The 27,567-nt window shown below is 42.0% G+C and overlaps 1 long non-coding RNA gene across 2 annotated transcripts in view; it reads right to left on the bottom strand.

The window, feature by feature from the left end:
* Nucleotides 1–27,567, bottom strand: part of LOC308485786 — an 83,041-nt gene that overhangs the window by 22,583 nt on the left and 32,891 nt on the right. Inside the window, exons 2-3 of one of the 2 annotated variants that reach the window (XR_013990777.1) lie at nt 12,425–12,563; nt 11,386–11,477 (exon numbers count right to left, since the gene is read on the bottom strand). This is a non-coding gene — a long non-coding RNA (uncharacterized lncRNA). Of the gene's footprint in view, nt 1–11,385; nt 11,478–12,424; nt 12,564–27,567 lie in introns of those variants that run through there. The other variant, XR_013990776.1, reaches the window with a different exon arrangement.

Genomic DNA, 27,567 nt, shown 5'->3' with positions numbered 1-27,567 from the left:
GCCCTTTACTGTTCACTTCTGCACATAACATGCTTGTTAAACAGAATTTGGTGACTGGACTAATTACAATGCCATAAATATCCAGAAAAACAGATTATACAAATACGTGTTATCATTTGGGGGAAAAATATGCAATGTAAACTGCTAGCATTTCACAAATCCAAAACAACATTATAAAAATAGAACTAGTAAACACACCACAAGAATTGTATTGTTTAAATTGCATAAGTAAGTAGAAAATAGAAATGCCTAGGGTTATTGGATGGGAATGATCAGCAATTCTTCTTGGAACATCACCAACAAATGATAATGAACCATAGTTGAAACAGAATAGCTACATGGTGCCTGAAAGTGTGTGTTAGTGAAGCTAAGCCTATACAGAATATATGATATTAATGACCAGAGCCATAGTAGAGCATCAGATGGGGGCTTGGTTGTTATTTATCCCCAGGTTTTCTTAAGAGATCAGGCATCGCAGCTACCAAATCTCTAGGCTCTTGTCTGTGGTTGGGTGTATGTTTCACTTGCAAAGTTTTCTGCGTCGTGCTCTGTGCATTGATGTGGCACAAGAGCCTTTCTAGTAATGGCTAGTTGTATCTTGCTGCAATATTCACTGCCAGGTTAGATTTGCAGTGCAGACTAGCTAACTGCAAGTTTTGGAAGCACCACTAAAAACTTGGAAGCTGCAATTTGCAAAATTCTTATTGAATACTATCCTTTGGCTTTTTCTTTATTCTGTTTAAGGCTTCATTTTCACCTAATGATCTGACCAGAAATGAATAATAGAATGTCATTAAAGGGGGGGGCATCCAGCAGAGCCACCCTTTCTGTTTTCATGACTTATCAGTTCTTATGATGCACACCTTTAGAGCAGCATATAGAGACTCTTCCCATTCACTCAAATGGCTGCATGAAAACTTACCCCCAGCTACATCTCAGAGAGTGCAGCATCTAGGAATACTGCGCCACTGGCAGGACTATTTATTTATTGCATTTATATCCGATATTTTTCTTCGTGGAGCTCGATGTGACTTACATGTTTCTTCTCCTCCTCATTTAATCCCCACAAAAACCATGTGAGGTAGGTTAGACTGAGAGTGACTGGCTGGCCCAAGGCTACCCTGTGAACTTCATGGCCAAACAGAGATTCAAACTTTGGTCTTCCAGTTCCTAGTATAACACTGCACCACGTTGGCTCTCTATGGGATCAGTTGCAGAGGCCAAGTTCCACACACTACCTTCAGATTCTCTAGTAGTGATGAGGTGGTTCTCAGAAAAGCAGCTTTGAATATTGACTTTTATGGATCTTAAACTCCCAGTGTCATATTGAATCATGACTGCCACTCCACCACCACCACCTCAGCTGCTTATAATGTTTGTTGTGCCTCCTCACTCCCACCATTCCCAGTCTTATTTGAATATGACAGTGGCAAGGAAGGCTCACAGGAGATTCTTCATTGTCCACATTTCATATAAATCTTTTTAATTATGGGTTCTTTGGGATGTACCATGGAAAGGATTGTAATTCTGCATACTTGTATTATTGGTAAAATTTTCCATCCTTCTGATTACGGATAATAGGAGCTTCTTGAGGGCCTCTCCAGAAACTACTATATGCCTTTCTTCTTGTTTCTCCTTCCTTGGTCCCCTTAAAGCCCCTTTCTGGATAATGACTGACTAAAGACCAATTTCCCCAATAAAACTTGGCACCAAGCCTGGGAAGTGCATTGGGGCACCGAGGAAATGGAGCATACCGTCAAACAGATTGAAACATATGCATTATTAATTTTGCTGTTTTCAAGTGTATTAAATCTTGTTTTACCTGCAACAAATAGCTGGGCTCTAATAACAGCCGAAATAAACAAGGAAGCAGGCTAAGGCATGCTTCCGATTAATGAAGAGAATAGCATGCTGCCTCCTGAGCTTTGATGCAGTGCTATAAATCTGCTTGGGAAAGCTTCATTCACCAAAAGGACTGTGACCTCTTTAGATTGTATTATTCTTTCTCAATTAAGCTGTTTCAGCTTCCAACAATTTGCATCAGCCGTGGACAACTTTTCATTCTGTTACCATGGTCTGAAGTGCTGAGCTAAATGTCAGAGGGAAACTGATTGCCCTGACCATGACCAATTATTCTTAGTGGATAATTTATTGGCCAAACTTCTTTCTTCTGTTTATTGCAAGGGGAGTCTGACAACAGGATGGTTCAGGAATGGCCTGAGCACAAGACAGCCCCAGGCAGGTTTCTAGAAGAATACTTTGCAGGACATAAAATGTTTGTGACTTCAGCCTGTTGATGGAAAAGACATTTTCACCGCTACTATCTAATGCTCCAGTCCAAATCATAACACTTGGAAGAAAGTCCCATTAATCTTATAGGAACTTCAAAACAAAGGGTTTGAATCCAGACTAACTTAGCTGAACTTACGTGCCATTGAACTCCATGGGACAAGTTAACCATTACTGAACTTAAGCCCCATTGACTTCAGTAGGAACAAAGTCAAACTGACCTAGTCTGGATCAAACCCAATGAGTTTATGGAGCCTTGGTGAATGTGCTGCTGAGGGTGAAGTGTTGACAGACTTTATTCAATAAGGAAGCAAGAAAAGGCTGGGCAAGAGAATAAGAGCAGTCCCACATTGCGGAAGGAAGCAGTCAAGGAATAAAAAGCACATAAAGTCAGAAATTAGGCATAAAATTAGTCGTGTGACTCCAACCAAATACTAGTACTAGTACTAACTATATAGACTATGTGGGGGACATTCCACTAAGTTGTTCTTAGACACATTGAAATTAATGAACATGACTAAATTAATTTCAATGGCACTTGTCTGAGGAAAACTTAGTCAAATACCATGCTAGGGCCTGGGATGAAAAAGTCTACTGTGTTTGTTATGATCTCAGCAAGTCATCATCTTTGTAATGTTTCAGTTTTAAAAGACACAAAGCCCATTTACTGATTCTGATGGGGGTGGCAATTAGGGCCCAGTGCAGCTTTGGACAAGTCGGTGGGGGGATCCTTTTACTGTTGTGCAGCTGACAGGTGACAAATCTCCTCCATCACCTGCATGGGGTGAGAGGAAAGCCTACAAGATTTAGATTTCAATTGCCCAATCACTGGCAAATTTGGGGGTGGGACAGGCAGGGTGGACCTGAGTGAAGCCTGGCTTCAATCAGGTCTGCCTTCACTGCATTTAAACTGACTGCCCTCACATTCCCACCCTAATGTTTTGCCCTTTCTGAATGGAAATGGGCATGTGAAAGGCCTTGCAATGGTTGTTATATTTGCGGCCAGGAAGGAATTTTTCCTGCAGACAAATTGGACCTGTCTGGAGGTTTTGCCTACCTCACAGTAATTGTCACAACTTGTTGGCAGAAAAAGGCATTGGGTTGGATCCTTATTCTGGCAGAGAGCATGGGTCAGAACCACACACCCATTTCATTGATCAAAGTTTGAGGGGACTCCGTTAAAGGGGTCCAGGGGGTTCGAATCTGTTTGAATGACCACATGGGGGCTAACAGGCCATAGAACTCCCCCAAATGACATTCTGGAGGGATTACCTGGAGTTAATTCATGTCATAAAGTAAAGGTAAAGGGACCCCTGACCATTAGGTCCAGTCATGACCGACTCTGGGGTTGCAGCGCTCATCTTGCTTTATTGGCCAAGGGAGCCTGCGTACAACTTCTGGGTCATGTGGGCAGCATGACTAAGCCGCTTCTGGCGAACCAGAGCAGTGCACGAAAACACCGTTTACCTTCCCGCCAGAGTGGTACCTATTTATCTACTTGCACTTTGACGTGCTTTCGAACTGCTAGGTGGGCAGGAGCTGGGACTGAGCAACAGGAGCTCACTCCCGTTGCGGGGATTCGAACCGCCGACCTTCTGATCAGCAAGTCCTAGGCTCTGTGGTTTAACCCACAGCACCACCTGCGTCCCTACAATTCATGTCATAGAGTGGTCCAAATACCCAAGATCAACAGAGAAGGAATAATCGCAATGTAAACAGGTTGGGTGATTCAGCATACACACCCAATGCCAATGCCCAAACCTACTGACAACTCTATTCAATATAGTTTTGGCCATTTGATCCCATGCTGTTGTCTTGTCATTATTTCTTCATCCCACACCCCATCCCTGGTAGCTCGGGTGCCCTGCGCCTGGTTCCACAATTTTGAATTTTTAGGGGCTGAAAGTACAAATAGCATGCCTTTGTTTAAAAGTCAATATGTTAATCAAAGTGAACACCTATCATGGTGCCTCAGTCTTGACATTTAAAATAAACTCTCTTCATGCAAATAAAGTATGTGACTGAATTGTCAGGGGAAAAATATCAAATGCCAAACCAAGGAATACAATGAGGCACATGATATTGACTGAAATCCTTCATGCGCATTGTCTCAAGTGCAAATTAAATTTGAACTTGCCTGTTTTGAAGTTTAGGGATGCTTGCAGAGTGCATACTGATGTACATACTAAAACAACATTAAACATACCACATTAAAATACATTTCCTCCTGTTGAGCTTCCTGTTCTCCTAAGTGTAGGCTCTGCACTGAAATGCTAATAAGTTAACAGAATCTGACACTCTGCAACTGTCTTTCAAATTGAGAAACAACTCATTTTCAAACGATGATGACTTGCTTTTGATATTTGGCTTTGTAGCTTCCCTTTGATTTCCCCTCTTCATAATATATACAATTTAAATGTGTTTTTGTTTATAGGGTAAAAATAAAAAAAATCAAGAGATGCTGCAATTTAGATAGAGAACTGAAATTCAGCACCAGCAAATTCTGTGATTACTACTGAGAATTAAAAGATATAATTACAACCAACAGGCAGGGGGTGACACAAATATTTGAACTTATTTTCTAAAACAATAAAAAGGGCCATTTTTTACACTGTTCTCATACCAACCTACCATTACAACGCCTCCCATTTACACTAGGTAAGTGAAAGGAAACAGCACACAAAGTCTATTTGCAAATGAATTATGGATCAGCCCTTCTATTATTCATTACTTTCCCAGTAAAGTAAGTGTCTCAGACATCCGTTATACAAGATCTTTAATCTTTACCCTCTGAATCATTGCCAAAACATACTGCTTTCACCACAAGTTTTTACACTTGGTTTGTTCATGGATTACATATTCATGCAAATTTGATACGGTAAGGAGGCTTCCTTTTGGACACCTTTGATATCCGTGCTGACATGTGCTGTATTGCAACAGCTCACAAATTGTAGCGTGGCTATGAGTGGAATTTGGGGTAACCAGTTTTGGAGCTGCTTCCACAGTAAATCCAATCCGTTCTGGGAGTCACTGCTCTTCTACTGGAATTGGAATAAAAATGAAGCTTCTGTAATGCATTGAATATGATGCTACGTTTAGCTACCAATGTCCTTCCCCGTGGCCAAAAGCTTCAGTGCTGCCTACTCACAGGTAAGGAACATCTGCAAATGTTCCTGGCAACTTCAAATAAAGGTTTATTGCTTGCATATTCCAGCAGTTTTATTGCTTCCTATTGATCCCTTCCAGGGGATCAGTGACTAATTTCCCTCTGAAAAGTTTATCTGTGAATTGCTCCATATCACTTTCTTTCCCTGGGGTGGGGACTGGTGTTACCTCTTTAAATAGCAGTATAGATTGATATATATTACAATTACAATTTCACTATCTTTATTTATTTATTTTTATGAAGAAAATTAAAGTGAGGAGAAATTAGTACCATCATACTCTCCCCACCGCCTCTCAGGAAAACAACCTTAGCTGGGGCAATTCACAGAGAGGCTGTTCCAAGGAAAACTACTTCTTAGTCCCACATCTGCATCTATAGAAAGTAGTAGAACTACAGTCGTACCTCGGAAGTCAAACAGAATCTGTTCCGGAAGTCTACAGCAGCCAACAGAAGCCGTGGAAGCCCCGTCGGACATTCGGCTTCCAAAAGAACGTTCAAAAAGCGGAACACTCACTTCCAGTTTTCTATCGTTTGGGAGCCAAAACATTTGACTCCCAAGGCATTCAGGAGCCAAGGCGCAACTGTATATAGAATCCTGCCCCCCATCCTAGCTACTCATGTTACTTACTCCTGCAGGCTGTGCTCTTAATCCCCTAGTCCTAGAAGTGTGTGCAAATATTTATCGGGTGTAATCCGATATGTAGGAGTGAGAAACCTTCTTCAGCCCAAGGGCTACCTTCTGGGGGCCAGGTGTCATTTGGTGAATGGAGAAACAAATGTGAATTTTATCTTTGTAGAGTAGGCTTCTATCTACATACACAATCATCCACAAGAAGCATCATCAGAGTTCAGGGACACATTCTGATCACACTGAAGAAGGATGCAAAGCAAGGCCAGTGATTGGTATGGCTGGACAGGGGGCGTGGCTTGGGGAGAGTCCAGAGGGTCAGATAGAGAGATGGATTGGTTTCCCCCAGACCTGAGCGTCTACATTCCTGCTGTAATGCACTGCTATACTTTTGTGATATACACAGTCACAGAAGCAGGCTCTTCTCTCCCAAGATGTAATTGGTGCAGTCTGTCTGCTTATTAGTGGACTGTCATCACACACCTCCACAGTCACCACACTAGTCTTTTCATTCTTCTTACCTATTGTGGGTTTATCTCACCTTTCTTCCAAGGACCATAATAATAATAATAATAATAATAATAATAATAATAATAATATAATTTATTATTTGTACCCCGCCCATCTGGCTGGGTTTCCCCAGCCACTCTGGGCGGCTTCCAACAAAGATTAAAAATACATCAAAATGTCACATATGAAAAACTTCCCTGAACAGGGCTGCCTTCAGATGTCTTCTAAATGTCAGGTAGTTGTTTATCTCTTTGACATCTGATGGGAGGACGTTCCACAGGGTGGGTGCCACTACCGAGAAGGCCCTCTGCCTGGTTCCCTGTAACTTCACTTCTCGCAGTGAGGGAACCACCAGAAGGCCCTTGGCACTGGACCTCAGCGTCCGGGCAGAACGATGGGGGTGGAGATGCTCCTTCAGGTATACTGGGCCGAGGCCGTTTAGGGCTTTAAAGGTCAGCACCAACACTTTGAATTGTGCTTGGAAATGTACTGGGAGCCATTGTAGGTCTTAGTGTGCTGTATATGCCATTCTGCCACTATAGTAGCCTCACAACAACCCTGTTAAGATACGCAGGTCTGGGAGACGGCTACTGCACCAGCCACCCAGTGGATGGGGATATGAACCCACAGCCTACCCCCTTCATAGAATCATAGAATTGTAAAGTTGGAAGGGACGCAAGGCTCTTCTATTCCAACCCACCCCCCCAATGCAGGAATCTCAACATTCATGGCAAATGGCCATTTCATAAGCATCCGGCATCAATACCAGCTTTTCATGATGGTACTTAGTTTGCATGGCTTCTACTACTGGTGTCTGCTGGCATGCAAATAGAAAACAGAACTACTTTCAATTATTATTATTTTGAATTAATACAATTAATTTTAGACAAGCTGAAGCTTTTATTAGCAATACTGCATAAGTCGGCTCATTCCCATAGTTAACCTTATACCTAAATACTCTTGCATACTAATTGTTGTTTCTCTAGTTCATTTTGTCAGCCTGAAATTAATTAAAAAATGGCACTGCTTATCATTGAGCTTTTATTTACACACACCAAATAATGTGCAATAAAATTAATGTCTGCTGTTTTTGAGACCTTGCTGGGATGTATTTTTAGTTTCCCTGCCTCTGATTGATTTGCAGCTGTTATATATAGGCCTTTTACTACCTAAGCTAAATCATTGCAAAGTGGCACGGCAGCTGTAAGTCTCCAAAGCAGCCAAACTACAATTATCAGGCCTGTATCGAGAGTTGTGAGAACTACTGCTTCTAAATGTAACTTCAGTAACATTCACCAAATCAAAGTGGGACAGGAGTGGCCTTTTTCTTCACAAATCTGCCTACCATCTTCACCCAGGTCCATACCTACCAGGCCAGCATCCTCTGAGACATATGTTGCACCCATAAGAAGTTGCTCTCTCTACACTTCTCATTTATTTTTTTCTGGAAAGCAGAATCTGTAACTACCCTGGTGCCCCGCATACAACTTTATCAGGAAAAACAAGCAATACATAATGGTGCAGGAAGGAGAAAAACTATATAAATGTAAGGAACGAAGGTGGATTCAATGTTCAATTCATGGTCAATCTGCATGTGAGCAGGACTGACAACCTGAACACTAGTAATAGCTATTGCTACCATCAGTGTTGTCATATAGCATTTTTGGCTGTGTTGGCCAAACAATTTAACTGATAACAATGTGAGTTACTAGAGATAGACATTTATATTAATAGTCTTCAGGCCTGGTAAAGATTATGGTGACCTAAGGTTGAATTATAGTATTAACCCAGAGACAAGTTTGAGGAAGAGCAGCTGGCTGACTTGTTGCTGTGGCCGTGGAATGAAGTCAGCAGGCCAGGATGGCCCAGTACAGACCCTCCAAGTGTCTTTATTTTCCAGGGATGTCCCTGGTTTAGAGAAGCTGTCCCAGTTTCTGATTTGATCCCAGAATGTCCCACTTTTGCAAAGGATGTACCTATTTTCACTGGAGAAATGTTGGAGTGGATGGAGTTATCCAACCCATGAGCCATCTGAAGGCAATCCTTTATAGGGAAGTTTTTTAATGTTAAATGTTTTATTATGTTTTTATATATGTTGGAAGCTGCCCAGAGTACCTGGGGCAACACAGTAAGATGTGTGGGGTATAAATATTAATATTAACATTATGGAATGGGACGTCGCTATTTTCATTGGAGAAATATTGTAAGGTATGCCAGTGTAACCTTCCTAAATATGATGTTTGCCTAATAGTGCAATTACATGCATGCCTACTGACAAATAAGTCCTATTGATTTCAGTGGAGTTTACTCTTAAGTAAGTGTAGCTAGGATTCCACATTGTTGACATACTGTACATATTTAGGATTCTCACCACGCCCCCCCCCCCCCCGTACTCTTATTTTAAATTTCTAAACTACCCTTCATCCTAGGAACACAGGGCAGTTTACAATATAAAAACACAAAAATACATACCATGGTAAAAAACAAAAATAATAACCCCCACCCACCTCCACAGTTTAAAAGGCCATAGATTGTTTACTTAGCCAAAGACATGGGTGTAAAGGAATGTTTTTGCCTAGAGTCTAAAGTTATGTAATGAAGGTGCCAGATAAGCCTCCCTGGGGAGAGCATTCCACAAGTGGGGCGCCACCACAGAAAAGGCCCAATCTTGTGTGGCCATCCTCTGGACCTCTCACAGAGGAGGCATCTAAAGAATGACCTCAGATGATGATTGCAGTGCCTGGGTTGGTTCATGTGGGGACAGGTTGTCCTTGAGGTCCTTGAGGTATTGCAGTCCAGAGCTGTTTAAGGCTTTATAGTAAGGTTACTAGATTTTTTTCAGTGAACCTGGGGACACTTTTCAACTTCCTACTAAATAGATGGATGACACTGAATACTGGGAGGATGTACTTCTTCACACAACCAGGATTAAAACTCAAGCTCAAATGTGGCTTGTATCTTTATTCTGTTAATAAGCAGAAAACATATGTTTGCGAGACCTCCCCCCTAAATAAACACACATTTGACTCAAATTTTAGTTTTGGTTTTTGACACAATTTAGGCCACAACTTTATTGATTACAGAAAAGTGAGTGGTTGCATAGGCTCTGGTTTGACTAGCTCCCTGCACCCTTGCAGGTAGCGCTGACCCAGAGCACCAGCGTAGGTCAGCCAAGGGTGAATACCTGGGAAGGTGAAAAACCGGGAACAGACTCTGTTCACTCCCCCAGATGCTCCCCTGGACTCAGGTACAGGCACAACCCCCTCTCGGGGGTTGACCAAACCAAGTTGAGAGCCTGGATTCCTTTAACGGAATACCTTTCACATAGGGATGGTGAGACCATTCTCCTATCCCTATCACCTGAACCAGTGCCTATCTGCAACCTTACAAGTTGTGATGATTTGCTACATGGCAGGCGAAACCCAAATGGCAACAGCCAATCAGCCAAGTGAGGAAAATTCCTGCCGTGCCCCTGTCCCAATGATAGACGACACACGACGGCATAGCAAGCTCAATTGCAAAATGCCCTAAAAGTAGGGAGAGGTGGGCAGGTGTTCCGATGCATGAGCCGAAAGAGTAAGCTCTGGGTCACATGCATATAGGTCCCTCGATCCGTTTAGACTGCACCCCATTGGCCAGATTAAACCCAGCAATGAGGGACCTACCAATTGGATGTTGTGGCTGTCCAATATACCCACCCACAACCAGGAGGTCAGTCTCCAGGTCTCCCCACAACACGTGCCCTCTTTTAGGGAGGACACGATCTCTGGAACATTTTCAAATGGATTCAAATTAACTGTGCAGTTTATAATAAATAAATAAAGCACCTGATGTGCAAAGATGAATTTTAGCTTAGTGGTGTTAGAAGTGGTACTGTGATATCAGAAGGTAGGCCAGGTCCATCACTTAAGCTCAGCTTATATTGTTGATTTGACACCTATCTAAATTTAGCATTAGACAAAACCCTCAACCCCACTGGTACTTCCTCATCGAAACCTCCACATCCATTCCACTATTTTGCCTCAGTCCTGGACGTCCTTTACTATGTAACAAATACGTGAGGGCTTATTTTCAGATTTTTCTCCTTTGCAACTTGTAATGTATTGATTTATGCTTAAGGACTGTGTTGTTCTTAAACAAGGAAACTCATTGCTTGTAATTGACCAGTGAGGCTTTTATTTCTGCTTGATTAAAAAAACTGGGCACTTGACAGCATGTGACTCTCTGCTAACAAATCGTGGTTTAAAACTTCTAGATGTTGGTTTAAAATGTAATTTACTTTGTGTATTTTCAAACATGATTGGATCTCATTTCCATGTGCTTGCTAAATAGAGACACTTTGCAATGGCATTTCCCCCAGGGGATATCATGAAAGGAAAATGATAATATAACATTAATTGGATCTTTTTTTATAAAAAAAAATCTGCTTCTGTGAAATCGTTCAGGAGAACATCACCATTCTGTCATTATCCAAATCTCCTAATTATCTGAACTTACTTTACATTCCTTGTGTAGAATCATGTAAATCCTCATTTGTACAAACTTCAATTTAAGAAACAACCACCTATCGCTATGTCAAGCCACTGAAACCAATAGAGTTGTTCTGAGTTGCAAAATATCAGTGCATTGTTTTAAGTAGAGGGGGAAAAAATGTTTCTCACCCATAGCACATTGGCAGAAATAACATTTTCCTCCGCTGATACACTGTTCCTGTTCCCCCCAGATATTTTCTTAGTTTTACAAAAGAAGGTGGACGAGAGTCAATGCATAATTATCTAGTAGTGAGTTCTTTCTTATTCTTTTTCATACCTCCTGCAATCTGGTGATTATGTGGCTCTTACATTTAGTTTTGTCAGCGTATTCTACGTGGACAAGGACAGAAAGCTAAAGAAAAGGAAAACAGAAAGGGAACAGAAGGAATTCAATAGGGAATGAACTGGTAATTACTTGTTCATAGAAAAGAACTTGAAATTTATCTGTCTCATTTGTTGTGATGGAGTTGCTATTGCAAAGGATTAGGAGGCCATTAAGAGATAGAACACCAAGCCAATTTTATGAACTCAGGCAAAAGGAGGAGAGAACGGCAGGCAAAGGCACTACAATGGTAGATAGACCTGCAACAAAATGGATGAATTTGACTTAGAACCATGTAGCAGCAGTAACCAATTTATGTCTGTGCTTTATGTCTTGACACATCAGCTGTTACTCCAAACTACTGTTCACCTGCTTTAACTTAATCACTTTGAGGTTGTACTTGATAGAAGAGGATACAGTGACCTCATTTCCTTTACAGACTTTTCTGCTGCAATATAGCTTAATACATTTTTTTTTACTCCCACAAGTGAAATTTAGAAATTCTTACAGCTGCTTTTCTTATTAGGTGGACCCCTGTGTGGAGGCTACCAAAAAAAGCTGTAGCATGGCAGCCAGCAGCTCTATGTGGCAGTCCTAACATGTATTCCCCTCCCACATCCTAATATGCAACATAGCTTCCTTTCTAGATATTCTGCATTTCCCAGGGAATCTCCATTATTATGACATTATCTGCTACAAGGAATGTGTGGCAGTGGCCCAAAGAATTTTCACATAATCCAGAGAATCTGCATGGGAAGGTACATTGATGACGATCTATATCTGACATCTGTATAAATCATTGATTCTGCCAGATTGAGAGAAGTAATCCCAAGTGCCAAATTTCAAATTTAAACTTAAAAATTAAGAGTTTTAGCCAACAGTCATAGATATTAAAACACATTTCAGCGAACCAGATTTTTAAATCTTAAATCCAATTTCCAAAAAATTGAATCCAGGGAAAGTTACTGTGAATGTACCTGTTCTTTTCACTGCTACAGCTTGGTCTGATTCAGCCATCTCAAGTCTGAAGAGTTTTGTACTTGGTAAATATCTTCATTTCATTGCAAAGAAGGATCTGCGGTTTGTCACACATCTCAGCATGAAGAGAAATATTTCCTTCAAATAAATAAAAATGATAAAACCAGGTCCCTCAAAGTGAAGTTAAACTCTTATCATAGAAAGTTCAGAGCATGTTTTAAGAAGAGGATTGTAGGAAACAACTTTTTCATTGAAGCTTCCACAAGAACATGCTGAGAAATATATCTGTCGCTACAACTCCCAACACTCAAAAGGTTGAAGGGCAAATTTGGTTAATCTTCGATTTTGGGACAATATAGTGAATGTAGTACAGTTTTTGGAAAGTGTAATAAAAAATAAAATAAGTCTGCTTATTCTCAGTACACATGGCTTTTTGATCACGTACCTCCACTATTGCATCTCTGCAAGCATAATTTAACTCTATGAAACAGGCAATTTCAATGGCACCTTAGACAAAATTACTGTGAGGAACACAGTGAGCAGCTCCCAGTGTTTTTTCTATGTAAATGCAAAGCTGTTGCTAGGAAATTATAAATAATTATTGATTCACAAGCACTCATGGCATGCTTCTAATTGAATAATGTGCATTTGCTTTTGTAAACACTTGCTATATTTCATTATCTATACTTTTCATAAGAAAACTAGGGCTCTGCTTTCAGTTATGTGAGCAATACCACAGCCATTACCCCCCAAAATAAAATGGTGTCTGGGAGGTCAGCCAATTTACAGAGCAATGTGAGATGCACAAAAGTCCTATCTAAGCATTCCCATGCATTTTAACAGTTGTGTGAATGTGACAGCAAAGTTGTGCATGCTGACCTCAATCCTGCATTGCAGTCTTAACAGTCCCCCACCCACGACCACCAATCCATGCGTTGATAGGGCACATCTGTCAAAAAGAGCTGCCTCTTCATGCATAGGCTTCTTCTGTGATATAGAACTCAATTTTTAAGCTCCTCCAACTTAATATAACAGCAAAGAGCTCCAGTATGAAGTTGTAGTCATTTTTACGTGAGTACATGTGCACACACCTGTATGGATGTACTTAGTTTTGATTTTCCACTTCAGGTACCAAATGTTCTTAAGGCAGCACTAGGTACTTTGATATAAATTGGAAGTGTGAGAAGGTTCCTTTGATAAAGCAGAAATTTTGCATGGTGACTACATGATGTTATTTCTATGGGTCTATGAGCAATGGCTGATTTCACAATTGCTTCTGTCAGTGGTAGAAGAGTGGAGGTTGGGTTATAGTTGTAATCCCCTTTGCATGTTTGTTGCAGTTCTTGCATATGCATCCAGTGCATATTTAACTCCATGTAAAGAAATGTTCTTCTGCACTGTGATTCATTACTAGAAAGCATCCCATTTTCCCTTTGAAAAAATCTCAGTTTAAGAGCTTACTGGACTGCTTTCTCTAGAATTATCCTTTCTCTAGATATGTAAGTAGACAACAATGACTGGCAACTTAATAAAAAGTAGCTACATTCTCTGGATTTGTTCTTCCCTAGGATGAAGTTACTTGTGGGTCTGAACCCTGTGGGTTTAGGAGGAGGATGAGCACAGCATGATGTGCATTTGGGACTTGCACATAGCCCTCCCGTTGCAACAGTGAGTATTTTCCTTTCACTTTTAGCATGTCCTGAAATACCAGTTGGGCTGCAACTATGCATGTGGGGTGGATGGTAAGTGTGCCATATAGTTTTGAATTTTGCATTTTCTTTTCATCTAAGGCAGCATTTCAATGTATTAAAAATATAACAGCACAGAAAATGGGTCAGACACTACTTAAGATAATGTTAAGAAAAATCATAATAATTCTGGGTTTTGTTTTTTAAAATCAAAATATTACCAAAAATAAAAAAGTTGATGATAAGGAATTCCATTTTATGTTGTCGCTTGCATTTTTTGTTTAATCTAGAGGGTTTGAAAACTGACAGTCTATCTCCAAGGTCTGCCTGCACAAGCTCAAAATTTAAGAATGGCTTGGGAAGGAAACACATTAGTTAGGTAGGTATTTCCCTATCCTTTCCTTTTGATTTAATCCAAACTGGATTCGACACCATTCAATATCAAGAATGACTTTTAAAATATATTACAGGCAGGGGAAGCCTACATCTGTGGTGAAGGAGAAAAGGAAAAGCACAAGGTCAACCACAGATGGGTGAGGAAGTAATAGCATAGGAAGGCAGAGCTGAGGGAGCAAATACTGCCTAGAAACAGTCTGCTTCCTATCTGCATCTCTTTCTTCTCAGACTGGTTACAGATTTTCAGATAAAGAGCATGCTCATTTATTTTATATTTTATATACAACAATTCATAAAAATCACAAAGTAATTAACAAGTTATGATATAAAATGCGTAGCCACAACCAGTAAAAAGCAAAGTTGTTAAAATCACAAAACAACTCATCAGATGGAAACACCAACATGATAATATATACTAGTAAACTGTTCAACAGATCAGATTGGGGGGGGGGGGTAAAACAAGATCAGCAGGACATAGAGCGCCAGGTGGTGCATATTACATAGCAGTGAACCTGCAAAACTGAAGATGCCTGACCCACCTCCAGAGATAAGCAGTTCCACAGATAAGCAGTCTGTGAAGATCATAAGAAATATGTGTAAGTAGGTGAGCAGTAGCATTCTGCGCCAGTTGGAATTTGCAAACCATCAAGGGCAGCCCCATATAGAGCCTATTCAGTAACCTAGATGTGAGATCACCCAAATTATCTAGACAAGAGATAATCACTGTAGCAAGAATGGTCATAGCTGGCAAAACAGCCAAAGCAGGAAATTTCAGCAGTCCAACAGTCACTGGAGCCTCCAGTGACCTAAACTGTATCCAAGAGGACCTCCAAATTATGCACCTGTTCCTTCCCAGAGATTGTAATTGTGTCCAGAACAGGCCACCTCCTCACTCCTCCAGAGGAACCACTCCTCCATAGAACCTCCATCTAGTCATTTTATTGGCCCTCATCCAATCCATTACTGCCTCTAGGCACCTACTATTGTGCTGCCTTACCTGATTCAGGTGAGATGGAGAGATAGAGCTGGGGCTCATCTCATTCCAGATACCTAAGTGACCTATCCCAGGGGCACTATATAGATAGTGCCAAGCATAGAGGACATAATGGAAAGCAGGATCACGAATCAGTGGAGCAAATGTCTTCAAGTGCTACTTTCTAGAAGTGGTATCGAGTTGCATACCACCTGCCATTGTAAAATGCATCCCAGGGTGGTTCACAATACTAATAAGAGCATAAATTCTATTAATATGGGCACATCCGTCCATTTCCAGTCTACAGCATTTTGTATGTGTTCTTCCTTAAATCTGTTCCGTTCCTTTTACAAATTAATCTGTAAGTAATCTGTAACAAACAACCTCAAATATGCACTTAGAAGCCGAATGCACATAGACGTCCTCCTTAGCAGTCATGCTGAATGTGAAGGTTTGATATAGATCCAGTATAGGGACACTGGGGGTGCAGTTTTTATGCATGCCCCCACTCTCCTTTTCATTCAAATACCTGAACAGGACTTTTAACATCTATATGAAACCACTGGGAGAGATCATCAGGGGGGTTGGACTGGGTGTTCATCAGTATGTGAATGATACTCAGCTCTACCTCTCTTTTAAATCAGAACCAGTGAAGGCGGTGAAGGTCCTGTGTGAGTGTCTGGAGGCAGTTGGAGAATTGATGGTGGCTAACAGATTGAGGTTGAATCCTGACAAGACAGAAGTACTGTTTTGGGGGGACAGGGGGTGGGCAGGGGTGGAGAACTCCCTGGTCCTTAATGGGGTAGCTGTGCCCTTGAAGTCATTTTGGATTCACAGCTGTCCATGGAGACACAGGTCAATTCTGTGTCCAGGGCAGCTGTCTACCAGCTCCACCTGGTACGCAGGCCGAGACCCTACCTGCCTGCGGACTGTCTCACCAGAGTGGTGCATGCTCTAGTTATTTCCCTCTTGGACTACTGCAATGCGCTCTACATGGGGCTATTTTTGAAGGTGACCCAGAAACTTCAACTAATCCAGAATGCAGCAGCTAGACTGGTGACTGGGAGTGGCCACCAAGACCACATAACACTGGTCCTGAAAGACCTACATTGGCTCCCAGTACATTTCCGAGCACAATTCAAAGTGTTGGCGCTGACCTTTAAATCCCTAAACGGCCTTGGCCCAGTATACAGTGGAAACTCTACTTACCACCATTATCCATTCCGGCGCCCTGTCCTTTAGGCGAAACAGCTCACTGGTAGACGCACCGTTGTGTGCATGTGCAGATGGCGGCAGCCTTTTCTGCACGTGCGAGAATTGCAATAACCTAGTATTTACTTCCGGGTTTGCTGCAGTTGCGACTTGGATTGGACCCAAGTAGAGGTGGTCATAGGTAGAGGTTCTACTGTACCTGAAGGAGCGTCTCCACCCCCATCGTTCAGCTCGGACACTGAGGTCCAGTGCCAAGGGCCTTCTGGCAGTTCCCTCCCTGCGAGAAGTGCAGTTACAGGGAACTAGGCAGAGGGCCTTCTCAGTAGTGGTACCCACTCTGTGGAACACCCTTCCATCAGATGTCAAGGAAATAAACAACTATCTGACTTTTAGAAGACATCTGAAGGCAGCCCTGTTTAGGGAAGTTTTTAATGTTTGATGTTTTAATGTATTTTTAATCTTTTGTTGGAAGCTGCCCAGAGTGGCTGGGGTATAAATAATAAATTATTATTATTATTATTATTATTATTATTATTATTATTACATTTCTTAAGAATGCCCATTGGCAAGGCTAGAATTCTTCTTGCCCTCTAGCTTTCAGGAGTGGTGAGTTGATGGCTGTTGTTTCATTTTAATAAAGATGAGCAATCAGTGATTCAATATTCTACATGCAATCTGAAGTGGCATAGTCTGGGAGCAACTTTATCAACAACCTCACCTGTTGTTTATGTGAACAAGGATTTAGACTTAAGTTGAATTTCTGCCTGGCAAGTCCATAATGAATTTTGAAGCCTTAGACAAATCCACCTGCTTCAAAGGCAGTCATAGAGACTTAAGTATATTTAGCTTCTACATCCTGATCATATGCCTTACAAATATGATATGCTTTCCTCCACCCCTTACAGGCTTACAAATGTCAGTCACTTATTATAACTACCACATGCCTAATGCTATTGAAGAACCCTTGGTCTCTGTTATAAAGCACACAAAAGGTTATTAAAATCAAGGCATTATTACTTTAAGAGAAATAGGATTACCTGTCACTTGTACACATAATAATTTTATCTTGATTACACTAGAGCATATAAACACAGACTTCCCTCTGGGAGTAGTGCTGGTGTTCATAATCAGATATGTTATTATATTGAATTATATTTTCACATTGACAACTCAACAGTTAGCTGTCTCTCTGTGTCTTTCATTTCAAACCACCAGTTCTCAAGAAGTAATTATAATTCTCACTGGGCTAAAACATGACATTTACTACTCAATAGAACAGGAGGTGTGATGGAGAGGTTTTTAAGAATAATGTAAATCATTTTCATATGCATGTTAAAAAAGGAAATAATAATTCACAGCAGAATCCTGTTTGTGCCTACTCAAAAGCAAGCCTCAAAGACTTAAGTGGAACTTACTCTTTGCTAAGTGTGTATAGGATTGCAGCCTCGGTTTTTTAAGTGTTCTGTTTTAAAAACAACTAGTAGATATGTAAATTAATAAAGTTACTAGGTTTGTTATGTTTAATAGAGAAGGATTCTTGATTCATGAGAGAATAATAGCCCCAGTGATTAAAAATAAATAAACATAGGGTATGATACAGCCAATCTTAAAATCTTTTAAAATCCTTTGTAGCAAACATTAATTATATAAGTAAACATCATTCTAAGAATGTATTTCTCAGCACATGATGTAGGGATGACAGGATTTCCATTACAGTATTCTATTCTTTTGTACTTTCTCTGGTTCATTCTGCCCCAGAGTTCCACTTCTGACTTCTGATTTAATTAAAAGAATTGTAAAATTATTTCTGTAATTGGAAGATTTACATCTTGCTGCAGCTTTCGGTTTCTTCAATTCATTTTCATCTTTATTGCCCCTGCACCTGTATTCACTGATAAAACATCACAAACAAAAAGCAAGCTTGATGTGACTGTATGTCTGGTTGTAAAATGCTAGACTGAATTAATCTTTAGACAGTTGTATGTACAATCAGATCAAGTTTGTTTCTTGTGTGCAATGTTTATCAGGACAAGCAATTGTAAAACAAGACTCCAGGGTATCCTCTGTATTTAGTAGCATCATTAGCGCTGGGCTGTGTGGCACAGGACTGGGGCTCTGAAACTCCACACACACACACACACACACCCTACCCTGCAGCCACCAAATAACTGCACCATAGCTGTTCTTTTAAAAGAACAGGCATGCTGCTACAGAACAAAGCTTCAGACAAAACAGAAAAACAAGTTAGAGAATCACATGGTGTTCTAAATTAAGTGACAATGGAAAACCCCAAGCTGTCAAGTAGCAACATTTTCTCTTGTCCCACTGCTTTCCCCTGAGAAAACCCACTCTTTACTGCTCAGTCAGAGCTAATGGCAATTCAGGTTTTGTCTGGAATGAGGCACAGTGGAGTCTTAGAAATATGGTTTATTCACACATATTTACACCTTAGTTTTATGGAGAGAGCGTTCACAGCCTCTACATCCCAAGAGGGGCTTGTCCTTCCCAGCAGTGCAGCAATGGATTCAAAGGCATCCTAAGTGCCATCCCCATGTCTCTCTGTAAAAGGCACATTCGGTTTCTGCCCCACATTGGGGGTGCCAGTCACGCGCATGTGATGTCACGTGCATCGCGGCAAGGCCTGATGCGTCACACAGCGCAATGAGGCCTGATGGGGCCCATCATGCCCTCTGAAAGGCCTGTTGGGCCTTCCCACAACTGCAATGAGTCCCGCTGGGCCTTGACGCATCATGACGTCACACACGTGATGTGTTGGCTCACCCAACCAGGCCACCACAGTGAAAATGTTGTGGTTGCCTCAGCACCCACAGCCCTGCATAGATGATGCCTATGCTCTGTAACAGCCTGATCCAGCTAGCATATCTGCCGCTCACATGGAGTTCTGCCCACTTCCTGCTTCTTCTTCCCAGAAACCCCTGCTCCCCAAACCTCTGTTGTAAAATGGTATCTCTTCCTGCGGTGACATCATGCCTCCCCCGTTACCCGGGCTACCTCCTCCTCTAAACTTTGCTATTGTCTTCTGCTAACTAACAGACAAATTGAGGCAAGCACAGTGCCTGCATGGTCAATTGTTCTTAATGGCCCAGTACCTAGTTCTCCTTCTGTTCTTAATGGCATTGCTATCAGCGATCTCTAGAACTGGAGAACTGGTTCAGCTCCTATTTTTCATTGGCTTGGCACCTTCCCTTTAAACTGCAGAAATCAGCTAAATTCTACCCCTTTACTAAATTTAGGATTATGGGGAGTCTGCCCCTTCCAACAAATCCACATACAGTCAAACCTTGTCTCCGAACGACGAAAACTGAGAAATAAATTTTCTGGTTTTCAAACATTTTTCAGAAGCTGAACAATTGATGTGGCTTCTGCTTGAGGGCAGCCAATCAGAAGATGCACCTCGGTTGTCAGACATTTCAGAAGCCAAACAGGTTTCCAGAACAGATTACGTTCAACAACCAAGGTTTGACTGTATATATAATGTTCACTATATACTAGTGGGGTGCATTGTCTTTGTGTGTACCGCATATAATGAGGTGAACTGAGATGATTGAGGTTGGGCTCTCATGCTCCCAGGTTGGATCATGCCATTAACAAGGCTTGACAAGACTGATCAGAGAGTTTCAGCCACAGTTTTTTCCAAGAGAGAAAAAACTAAAGTGACTGGGGAAATGGCCAGAGCTTCAGAGGGCAAGGATGTATAAGGAAGGAGGTTAAAATAAGAATTGCTTTCTTAGCTGGTATGTAGGTTGTTCTTAAGTAGGGGGCTACACACACACACACACACACACACACACACTGTTGTCAAGAAGCCACAGCTAGGAAATGAAACAATTCTGCTGGTATGCACATGGATGCAAAGGATATCTCTGTATCAAGGCCAATGAGCCTTTTTATTATTAATCTTAAACATAAAAATAGATACAGTATAAGGTGATGGTTATTTCCTACCTTTGGGGTTTATGTACACATGAAGAAGACAGATACCAAGGTCTGTCCAAACCCCCCAAAATATAATTGGTGGTAATATATAGCTAGAAATACAGGAAAATAAGGCATAAGCCTACACTAGTCTCCTTGTATTATTAAAGCATTGCCCCGAGCAAATAAAATAGATTTGGACATTAACCAAGGAGGTACTATTTCAAAAGTATTGTGGTATAGTTCCTTCTATTCCAGATAATTACATGTGAGAGACAGGCAATCTTGAAATTCTCTACTTTTATGATCTGATTTTTCTTAAAGAAGAAAAATATCCACTTGATTCCACCAGGTTGAGCAGAGAGACAGCATTATTCATATGCAATGCTGCAGATGCCGACATTAAATTTTTTTAAAAAAAAAAAACTTGAATTTAAACTCTGTAGTAAATGCAGGTTAAGCTCAAATTACTACCGAACTGGAAGACAGCTTGAGAAATACGACTTCCTCCATGTTTAATTCACTTTGGGCATAATGTCTCCCTGCTGGAACTAGAAGCTTACCTGAAGCTGTAATGTTTTGCTCTATTTCTGCAAATATACATAAAGCAGTGAATAAGATGATATATATTTGAGGTCTTCATGATGGAAACCCATTCTAGTTCCTGACCAAGTTACGCTAAGGAACATCAAAAAGGCTAACCAACCCTGATGTACAAGAACGTTTTGACACTTCTATCTATAAAATTCAACCTCAAACCAGCATATGATGTTCTGTAATAATTTTAGGACACAAGTCCTCATTTCAGAGGTTTGTTCAACTGCACTTCTGAATCTTGCCTTCACTGTATTGCTTACTATCTGATATTCCATTCTTTAGAGGCAGTGTGTGATACTCTGTAGCTTTAAAATTTGGTAATTGGGTATAAAATAACAGGAAATAAAAGTGCTGAGACTTTACCAATACCAATACTTACATCCCAAAGAAAATCCAGCTGGCTTTCTCAGATGCACAGCTATTCTTCTCTAAAGGGAAACAAGGCAAACAACTGGCTGTGTACACACCTGACTTCACCCATATAAACTTGCAAAATGATTTAGAAGAATGCATTGGAACTGCAAGCTTATTTGAATTTGTGGCCTTTGCAATTTCCTTTCCATGGGTCACTGTCTCAAAGAATTGCACACTCACCCTTCCCTATGGTTGGTTTTTACTAGACACTGAAATGTGCAATAAGCACACTGTGGTTGCCACTCTTAACTTAATTGGCAGTCATTCAAGTTCAATTAGATCTAAAAGGAGGCCTTTCATCTTGCTGCACCGCTACCTGTAAAAGTATAAATTATTTTATGTTTTTCAGACAATGGCTGTACTCATCCACTTTAAATAGCACTATTTCTACACCTCTAGTCATAAAAGGAAAGGAAACCTTTCTGGAAGGAGGTTTACTCCTCAGTTTTATATTACACTAGCAGTCAATATGAATTCTAGGTCATCCTTCACATAAGCAGCTCACTTTGGTCCATTGATAAAAGTCAAGACTCTCCTCTGCCTAGCTGCTTTTCAAGGATCCATTAAAGGAAACAACTGCATGGATCCAAGGCTCATATATATATGAGGGTCTATTTCCATTGGTCTTTTAGCAAAGCTGTTAAATCTTCTTCATCATCATCATCATCATCATTCAAGAATGTTGTGGCATAGATGGCATACATTGCGGCAGGAGGGAAATCAAAACTTTCCAGGACTAACTGGAAACTCACAGCACACATACCTTTAATTTAAGTCAGGGCAGTGGCGTAGCAAGGTCAGGTCGTACCCGGTGCAGAAAATTTCTTTTCAAACCACCCCCCCCCCTGAAATCTAGTTCGACTCCCAAGAGACAGCGATCTACTCACAGTATAAAAAGACTGCCTGTGATCTACCAATTGTCATTGCCAGGAGTTGTTGACCTTTTTTAAGGGAAGGATTGACCAAAGAGTTGTTGAGCTTTTTTTGGGATTCCAGGGTTCGGGTCCCTCCACCCTCTGTTTCTTTGCTTGCCTTTCTCCTTTACGTCCTCTCCCTGCATGCCTGCATGCCTCCTCCAGCAGCCCAGGAGTGTGGGACTGCACAGCTCCACCCCTTCCCCAGACAGATTGTGGTAGGCTGGAGTCATGGGCAGGTGGCATGCCGAATGTCCACCCCCCCGGAGATAACACCCAGGGCGGTCTGCCCCACCTTGTTCTGCCTCTGAGTCAGAGGTCAGTGATCTTTTTCTTCATGAGGCCTGCATTATCTTGTGGATAACCACATACCAGCTATGAGCAGGGTCAAAGTCACATGGATGTGCCATTCACACACATCCATCCACGGACACAAGAATACATCCATATCCTCCACCCTCAAATTTGCCAGGATTGTGCTTCCTTGGTAGGCTTCCCTTCCACAGTGCATGTCACAGCTTCAGCCTCCCCTCTCCTTAGCTGATTGGCAGAAACTGTTGAGGAACAGGGGGAATGTGAGGCTGTGAAAGGCCAACAAAGAGAAGCCAGCAGGCTGTATCTGACCTGCATAATTTAAATCAGTGGTGCCCATGCACCTAATGTTTTATTTTAAACAAAAAGGTTAATCTTCACATGCAATTGTTTTGCAATGTTAACTCATAAATATAAATGAGGCTAGTAACAGCAACAGGAATATATAGATATATTGTTCTGTTACAACAAAGGACAGACTCTGCCTTGTGAGAGCTTAACAGGGAAAGGATAGAGGACTCTATTCCTCTTTTCTTCCAATGAACCTGCCATCTAAGGGTCATTTCTTGATGCACGTTCCTCCCTTTGCAATTCCAGCAGAAGGAACTGTACTAGGATATGCATCCTGAGGTGGCAAACAGAACTTTGAAAAGGGAGTTATAAGTCCATGAGCCCTGACTTCTTGCTGATCCATCATTTCTCTCAAAGGACCATACATGATCATGACTACAATGAGATAAAATGATTGTTCATCACAAGTTCTGTCTTCCTTCTACTTCTAAAGTAAGTAACCATTATTAGAGGTTCCGGGTGGATTCAACTAACCTGGTGCACTTGTGGAAGCCAGTACAAGGACTACCACTGGTGCAACAGGGCTCTTCCCTCTCCTCCCCTTGAGCCCCCTTACACCTCCCCCAAATCCACTCTGGAGGGTTATGATAAGCATGCAGGGGAAGAAGGGAGATCATTTCTTCTGGCAACATAAATGCTTATGCTGCTGAAGTGGTCATCATAGCACAACACTGACTTCCAGCCAACAATGAATTCAAAAACTATGCAACCAATTAATACCAAGCACATTCTCCGAATGTGTGTGCAAGTGCACACCTGTTAGATAAAACACATGCTCCAGAGAATCACATGATGCATCTTTTTTCCACTTAACCTGTTAGTTTTCTGTATACAGTGATATTTTAGTATGGGAACATTCAAAGTTCTGCCATTTGAAGATGAACCCAAGCAAAACTTCATCCTATGATTCTCTTTTTTAAAAAATCCTTTTTATTAAGAGTTTTCAACATATAATACAATAAAAAGCAAACCAATCTAATTAATATAAATAGGAAAGAAGCAACAATAAGCAAAGGAATAAAATAAAGAAGAAGAAGAAGAAGAAGAAGAAGAAGAAGAAGAAGAAGAAGAAGAGAAAGAAGAGAAAATAAACACAAGGCCCTCTATCACAATTATGTCTTAATCCATATCCCACACATGTGATTCTCCTGATCATTTATTTCAGCACTCAATCCCTCTCTCACACAGAGAGAGTAGCCAGAATGTGTCATTCTATAAATAGCTGTATAATTTCAAATCTGTTTTCATTTCTTTATTTGATAAAAACAAACATAATGAGGTTTATAGAAAAACAGTGGGAATGTAAGGCTGAAACCCATGGCTCTCATCCAGAGGGTGATACACACAGTGGGGTTCCACAGGAAAGCCAAGAATTGCAACGGCAAGTTGACCATAGCAAGGCCCAGCTATGCTTGTGGCATTCATTCATTCATTCATTCATAGCCATGATTTCTCTTTCTTCCTCTCCCACTTCCCCTACCAGACTTCACGGGCATTTCCTCAGCCTATATGCAATCATGGCATATCCTTTCTTTTTATGAAAACCACATACACTAATTCCTCTTTAAATATTGATTCTTAAAGCAATGGCTGCTATCCAGGAAAGTTCTTTAGGTGTGCCACAGGGTTTACACACATCTTTCAACATTTCTTTGGAAGCTCCGTTGGTTTAAAACATACCATAATGTTGTATAGCTGGGGGAAGAAAGATAAAAGGGCAGATGGATGCATAGAATTAGTCACATTCTCTTTGGTTTGCAACCATTTCAGGGTCTTATTTTATCCCTGCCTATACCATCATTTATACTAAATATAAGAAGGCACAGAAAGGATACAGAAGCTGCTCTCTTTAGAAACATGATGAGATAAAAGATTACTGCAGAATTTAAAGTAAGGTTGTTCAATGGACTATTTTAAAAAGAGATCCATTTCCCAAAATTTAGGAATCAAGCCCATTATTTTGCATGGCTTCTATTTAATTGACTTTAATTACCCATTCACATCAACAAGGACAAACAGACCTTGTATTTCAAATGAATCCCTGCAAGTAATACAAAATGCTGGTGTGAAGGCTTCAAATGCTTTATATGGCGTAAGTACAGAAACAATAGCTCAAAGTTGTCAGTGCTGAATAGCTTCAGTGAAAGCAGAAGGCATTACGCTTTATCTATCTCATGCAAGAAACAATGGGATGTAAAGTGTCTTTCAAACATATCAGAGGAAATAGAAATCTTGGAACTCTGCAATCAGCTCACCATGGGGAAAAGTATTATACAAGCCTCTGAGATACATTATTACCACTGAACCAGTTAGCTCCCTGCTAGGAAGAAGTCCTTGCAAGAGATCCAAAGAGGCAGGAAAAGTGCCCTCTTGCAACCATAAAAATTATATTGACAGTCTCACTTTGCTTCTTCAAGGTTCAACTACTGAAATTGTGTAATCGCTCAAGAAAGTTAAGCTTTAAAAAATGAGTTCTATATTTTGTGATGGAGAAAGCCGTCATCTAAGTCCAGCATTCACAATTTTAAAAAGAGTAAAGATAAAGAAGCATGTGTATGGGCAGTGGTAGATGTAATTAGAATCAGAGAATCATCCCTGTGTTCTCAAACAACAACAATTCTTAAATTCAGAGTAGATTTGGATTCCTGCCATATTTCTGGGTATATTCCAATAGTGCAGGTTGCATTATTTGACCAGAGCAAACAAAAAACAACAACGAAAAAGAACATAGGTGTCAGAGCTGCTTCCAGATCCTAGCTCACAGAGGATCACGCTAGCCAGCGATCATTAAATAAAAGTCTTTATTGGGTTACAGTTTCCATTCTCAAGCTGCTGCGTGCAACTCTACGTCTCATGGTTAGATCGGCGAAGCTCCATCTGAGTCTCCGCCCCTTGTACACCAACTTAATATCCTAGCCTTGCTCCACCTTTTCCGCCTGACTGTTCTTCTCTGGGTCCCTCTGCCCCCCGGGGTCTCTTCCTTCCGGGATTCCTCTGACGCTGACGCTGACCCCCCTGACTCTTCTCCCTCCTTTCGGCGGGCTTTAGGACCTGGCTCCCTTTCCGGGCTGCCTACTGCGCCACCTTCCTGTGCATTTGAACTTGGCACGCGCGCCCAACCTTCCACCTTCCGTCTGACCGTTTCTTCGCTCCCCGATGGAGGTGTGGCCACTCCTGACTCGTGCCCTCCCCCCTGTTGTGAGCTGCCAGCGCTTGATCCCTGGCGCCCTTCCTCTTCCCTGCTCTCTGGCGGTGACGCTGGTCCTGATTTCCAACTGCTCCCCTCTGAGTCCCCTCTGGCTCTATCTTCCTGGGGTGTCCCCCTAGGCTCCCCCCTTGCCCTGGCCACTGGTGCTCCTTTCTGTGAATCTTCTGATTCACTGGAAAGACTCGGAGATCTCGGGTCGTCGTCATCACTCATCTTTTCTTCTGCCTCCTCTCCCTCGCTCTCTGTTTCCTCCCTTGCCCTTGCCTCTGCTCCTGAACCCCTGACATCCATCCCCCCCTCGAAGCCCCCTCTTCCCCCCTCCCCTCCTTCCGGTGCGGGATCTGGGTGCTGCCGTGTCAGGGGGACGAATGTCGGATACAGTTCGCTTCCCGTGGCGGGCCGCCATCCGAAGTCTTCCGGTTCTTCCTCCCTGCTCTCGTTGACGACGGTCACCTCCGCTTCCATCTCTGTGCCGCCGTGCTCGAAACCCGGGTCGTCCCCGAAAACGTCCATGTCCGTCTCTCCCTCGTTGCCTTCTGGAGACGTTGCTCGTCCTGGACCCTCCAGCCACCTTCTGCGGAACTGCTCCTCTGGTCGATCATCCCACCAATACGAGGGTTCTGAAGCAGATCCCGAGGGTGACCCCTCTGGGGAACGGGCGTCTCGTGTCGGTTCCTCGTCCGAGTCAAACCCCCGGAACGTGCTGGCTGAAAGCGTGGGCGTGAAAAGCCAGTCGTCGAAAAAGTCTGCTGGCATTGGCCTATGTGGGAAGAGGGCATGAAACTCTTCTTTGAGCAGAGGTTCGTCTAAAGCGTAGCCCGGCACCCAGCTGTTGGCACTGGCCGGGGTGCCCTCCTTGGCGAGAAGGTATTCTACCCCCTCTTCCCCCCATCTGGAGTCCAAAATCTCTGTGACTTCGTTGATGCGCTCCTCCTGTGCCACTCCCCCTTGCCCGGTTCTCTCTCGGAGCGGACCCGGTGCCGTTCCTGGTTCCTGAAACCTGTGAGGTGCCTTGTAGGGAGTGAGCACCGATCTGTGGAACACCGGATGCATTCTGGAACCCTCCGGAAGAGCCAGCCTGAAAGCCACCGGGTTGACCTGTTCGTCGACTTGGTAGGGCCCCAGTTGTTTATGCCCTAGT

Source organism: Podarcis pityusensis (genome assembly GCF_964106645.2).
Source record: "Podarcis pityusensis genome assembly, chromosome: 9".
Classification (NCBI taxonomy): domain Eukaryota; kingdom Metazoa; phylum Chordata; class Lepidosauria; order Squamata; family Lacertidae; genus Podarcis; species Podarcis pityusensis.
The sequence above is the reverse complement of the archived record's forward strand: the minus strand, read 5'-3'. Positions and strand labels throughout refer to the sequence as shown.